Below are 5,410 nucleotides of genomic sequence, written 5' to 3'. Positions count from 1 at the left end.
GCATCAAATCCTCACAAAAGCTTCAGATCTTCTTCTATCGCTGAAGGTTCTTCCAGTCAGCCACGATTAAAACTTTTAGCATCTCTGTATAACATCTCCTCACTCCCTCACGATGAAAAAAAAAACAACCTCAGACTTGTTCCCACAGTCCTCCAAAACCAAAACCAAACAACTCCTCGACTTCCAAAAACGATTACGGTCCCAAAACATCTGAACAGAAATGTTAAGAGGTGTTGACTGTGTGCTGCTCTGTTTTGCCTCCTCTCTCTCTCTGCCGCTAATCTACTAACAGGGATTATCCAGGTCTGCAGATGGCCTGTGTGGGACAGGTATTTACCTCCACCCACTCACACACACACACACACACACACACATTGCTTGATACTGTATTACTGTGTCAAGTGTCAAACTGGGTAATTCTATATCTGGATCTCACAACAGAAGGTCAATGTTGAACAAAGAGCTCCCTCACTCTTTGACACTTTTCTACCAACTCTGTCACTCTGAAGATGACTTTTCAACCTTGAACCCAACCTGAATCCGAATCTGATCCTAAAACAGTCCTGGCATGACCTCTGACCCCAGAGCCACACAGTGTCCTTCACTATTTAAAGGGAAAGTTCAACATTTGGGGAAATATACAGTTTTTAAATGCCTGCAACAATTCAACCTTGCACACTTTATTTTTTTTACATTCTCTAGTCTTTCTTTACTTATTTTAAATATTAAAAGTTTAAAAGAGATTTAAAGTTTTAAAACCTGTTGCACCTTTTCACCAAGCATTTGACATCGAAAAGTAAAAATGTCTATTTACTGTATTGCTGCTGACACAGTTGAAAGGTCCAGAACAAGTCAGTAAGGGGACCTTGAGCTCAGATTGTCAAGATCAACAATGAACCTTTAGTCTGAACTTTTATGGAACATAAGTCCTTAAAGTGCTCAGAGAAATTGAAATATGAACACCTGCAATTCCACGACAACTAAGCAAACTCCATCTGCTGTTGAAGACCGTGTGATATGGTAGAAAGCTCTGGAACAAGCATGTAAGTGGACCTTGAGATGAGACCTTTTGTCAAAAACATAAATCATTACACGCAAGCTTCCACTGGAATCACTTGTGAGCCAAATAAATGAGCAAAACTGTCAGAAATGTGTTATATAAATAAAAAGTAATGATTAAGAATGTTTGAATGAACACGTCTGTCTTTCAGTCACATTTATCTAATGATCTAATGATCAGCTGATTGGGCTGTGTGTGCAGCCAGTCATGCTCAGATCACCTGACCCACAGAAACAAAAACAAGAGGAGTCCTATTAATCTTCAGCTGGTCCTCCTCCTCTGTCGTCCGTCACGTCTCTGCTGACAGTTTTGTTTGAGTGTTTGAAGTGAACATCATGTTCGTGTTGGTGAAACTCTGCTGAGGGCAAAATTTTGTCACTGATGGATGGTCTCAGAGGAAAAACATGAAGAAACTGCTGCTACTTTGAGAGTTTTACTCCACTATATTCATCATTTTACATTCAACATGTCTGATAAACTGTATGATGCATGTGAATAGAAGTAAAACACTCAAACTCAGTAACAGTGAGTGTTTTTCATAGAACTACATGTGATGAAACATGTTATTAAGATCTCACATAAATGTTACAATAATCTGTGATTTCAATCATTTTGTGCAGATGCCGTTCAAACACACAACAGTATAAACATTAGGTAAGCTAGCAATGTCCAAAAAGTTTGTACATGAGAAAGTAAACCTTCAAAGCACAACTTTAACACTTACTGTGTCTGTATTTAAAGGATCAGTCTGGTGATTTTCTGTATTTTTCTTCTTGTCAACAAATCTTCATGTTTGGATCCAAACCAACAATGAACTGATCTACTAACAGGTATTGTGTTTGTATCAAAGCCTGATATATCTTATTAAAAACACGTCAGTGAGTCACACCGCTGCACTGGGTGTCACATTAGTTGATTTAGAAACGGCTCCAAAGACTAATAACAGCATCATGTTTTCAGTCTCTAGAGAGTAGTTCTGTGTAATGCAGACGCTACTGAGCATGTGCAGGAACACTGTTCTGTTTACAGCTTCACTAGCTTGTTGTGCTGCAGATCACAACCTCTGGACTTTGCACTGAAGTTATTTACAATGTAAAATATAGGATACACACACAATACCTGTTAGAAGATCAGTTCATGTTGTTTTGGATCCAAACATGAGATTTGTTGACAAGAAGAAAAATATCCTTTAAAGGACGAGTTCACAGTGTTTCATGTGTGTCATAAACCAACAGTCAGGAGCCCAGATGAACATTAAAGCTGTGTTTCTTGCTGTAATCATTCCTCCTGTTCATACTGACCATTAGAAGATCCCTTCATAATGACCTTACAATGGGAGTAATGGGAGACAAAATCCACAGTCCTCCTTCTGTGCAAAAATGTATTTAAAAGTTTATCTGAAGCTAATATGAAGCTTCAGCGTCCAAATGAGTCAAATCAAGTAGATATCTTTCAACGTTACAGTCTTTTTAGTGCCAAAGTTCCTCTTTTTGTTACTATACTTCCACCTGCAGCTCAACAGGGAAACACAAAGAGGGAATTTGATGCTAAAAAGACTGTAAATGTGTCAGATATCCACTTGATATGACTAACTCAGACTGATGAAGCTGAATGTAAGCTTCACACAGACTTCCATTGAAAGCACATTTGAAGGATCTTTTAATATCCAGTATGAACAGGAGGAATGATTACAGCGAGGAAAACCTCTTTCACTGCTCATACAGACACCTGACTGTTGTTTTAAGACACACCTGTAAGTTATTAATCTCGTAACTCCTGTCACACATCAACAATCTAATGTCTTTGGTTTTGGCAGCTCTGTGTTGATACTGAGTCGATTATTCCGGTGAGAGAAAGTTGACTAAAAGTTCCAGTTTCTGTATTTCTGCAGCTGTCGTCTCCATCAGGGAGGAATTCATCAGTGAAAACTCAACGAGCTGAAGCTGCAGATCCATTCAATCACCCTCAGTGTGTGTGTGTGTGTGTGTGTGTGTGTTACAGGAGCAGAACAGCTGTGTTTTGGAAGCTGAATGGGATGTTTCAGCCTGTCTCAACAGGCCAGCAATCATTACTGACACACACGTTGATACTTCTGTCCTTGTGAGGACCTTAATGTACATAAAACATTCCTTCACCTCACAACCATCACGACGAAACACCCAAACTGAACCTCAACTCAATTATAACCACAACTCTAAAACCAAGACTACAGTAGTGATGTTTCCACAGTGCAGGAATGTCCTCACAACACTGGTTTAACACCAGCACTGGTCCCCATAAAGGCAGAAATACGAGCACACACTTGCATGTGTCAAACTCAAGAATGCAAACCCCTCCTGACCCCAAAAACTTCCACTTTCGCCACGAGCCACAAAGATTCAATCTCAACACTAAACATTACAGGACACATACTACGAGTAGAAGTAGAAGTATTACTCACGGTAACCATAGCAACAGCTGGACTGCAGCAGCTGTCATCTGGAAAATACTGTATCTAATCAACACTTTCCCTCCGTTAACCCCGTCAGTCCCGTCCTCTCTTTAAGTGAAGCTCACACACAAAACCGATCAGACGATATTGCTGTCGATCAGCAGATCAATAGCCCCGGTTCTTACCAGCAAAATGAGATATCACAGTTGGTTTTAACCCTTTCCTGTCAGTAGTTATGGCAATCCAAATGACGTGTGCACATCCAGGTTTGGTTGTTTCCTGTTGCTCTGAATGTAAATGTTATTTATTGGTTTTAAAACTCTTTGACTTGAGGGAAACATGAGTAAAATTGATTTTCAGTAAATGTTTGCTGTTATTTATTGATGAGGCTGTTAAACATCAGTCAGCTGTCAGTTTGTGTTTATTGTAAAATGAGCTTTCATAGCTGAAACCTTCAGAAAGGAAATTCTACATATTTAAAATTCATCATAAATCGAATAAAACAAATTATTTACATCAAATATTTCTGAAGAAAATGTGCAACACAGATGTGATGTTTCTGTCTCTTTTACTCCTTTTTACACATATTTAAAGATTTTTTTGGCATTTCCACTCAGGTTTTTTTTTTTTTTATGCACGTATTCAAAATGCGAATAAAAACAGGCAGATGGAAACACACTCAGCGACGAGGAGACTGTAAACGTTTCCATCATGTTTTCCACATGGTTTTCCATCGTTCGAGCTTTGACTGCCGCTCTTTTAATTATGACGTCATCTCGTTGTGTCCTCTTCTTCTGCAACGGTTTAATGGCACCGACCAGAGAATTAGCGCCACCTGCTGTTTACCTCCAACGAGCTTTAATTTGCTGACTGTTTTTGCAAATTTGGACGTAAACTCGGCTGCAGTTTTCTATGTTAAACATGCTTTTTAAACATCAGTCAGTGTTTTAATTACAGGAACATTTGTTTCCAGGCAGATATTACTGAGTTTATGCAGTGACGCCGCTGCAGTAGAGACAATATGTTTTATTAAACACATAAATATATTCAATCCTAACGATACCCGTGTCCTAATATTCACTGAACACTAGTGGATGAAAACAAGCTTTCATTTGCATTTTCTTTTGCAGATTTAAATTTGAGCTACATTTGGTTTGAAACTTGACTAGTGTTTGTTCTGGGACTGACAGGGTTAATAATCTCTCTCTCTCTCTCTCTCTGCTCAAAATGAAGCTCTCTCGACCTGCTTTCCTGCTGCCAACCCCACCGAATTCATCTTGCAGCACACACACACTCTGCAGAAAGGTTATGGAGATAACAGTGTGTGTGTGTGTTAACAGAGTCCTGACAGCCAGCGGACAAAATGACCTACATCTGCACACACACACACACACACTCACACACACACACACACACACACACACACACACACACAGCTGCTGTAGTCTTCAGAGTTTTTTGGCAAGAAACATGCAACACACACACATGCAGTATAAAAGCACACACACACACTCTTTGTCTTGCAATATTTTAAACTTCTTCATGCATTCTCTCTCACCTTTTAAGCAGAGCATGTCGTCCTCGCTCGCCCACCCACCGTCGCTCAGCGCATGTGTGTGTGTGTGTGTGTGTGTGAGACAGAGTGTGTGTTAAAGTGAATCCCAGCTAACAAAGACTGAAGGAAAACACAAGTTCAAACACACTCAGATTCCTCTCCTCTCTCTCCCCTCCCTCTTTCTACCAAAATAAAAAACCCCCTCCCTCTCCTCTCCCTCCTCGCTCGCTCTGCTCAAACCACTCCTCGCTCTCCCATCACTCCCTCTCTCCTCCCTCTCTCTCTCCATACCAGCTGACCTCTGACCTGAAGATGATGAATTCTTTGACTTTGGTCCAATTCTGCTGCAAACCATCAACACAGA

General features: G+C 40.1%; 1 protein-coding gene across 1 annotated transcript in view; it reads left to right on the top strand.

Annotated features, from left to right (window-relative positions):
* The window catches only part of LOC121891678 (protein NLRC3-like), a 1,105,688-nt gene that overhangs the window by 265,434 nt on the left and 834,844 nt on the right, over positions 1–5,410 (top strand). The window lies entirely within an intron of this gene.

This window comes from Thunnus maccoyii, chromosome 24 (genome assembly GCF_910596095.1).
Source record: "Thunnus maccoyii chromosome 24, fThuMac1.1, whole genome shotgun sequence".
Taxonomy (NCBI): domain Eukaryota; kingdom Metazoa; phylum Chordata; class Actinopteri; order Scombriformes; family Scombridae; genus Thunnus; species Thunnus maccoyii.
Note: the sequence above shows the minus strand (reverse complement) of the source record. Positions and strands in the feature narration are given on the sequence as shown.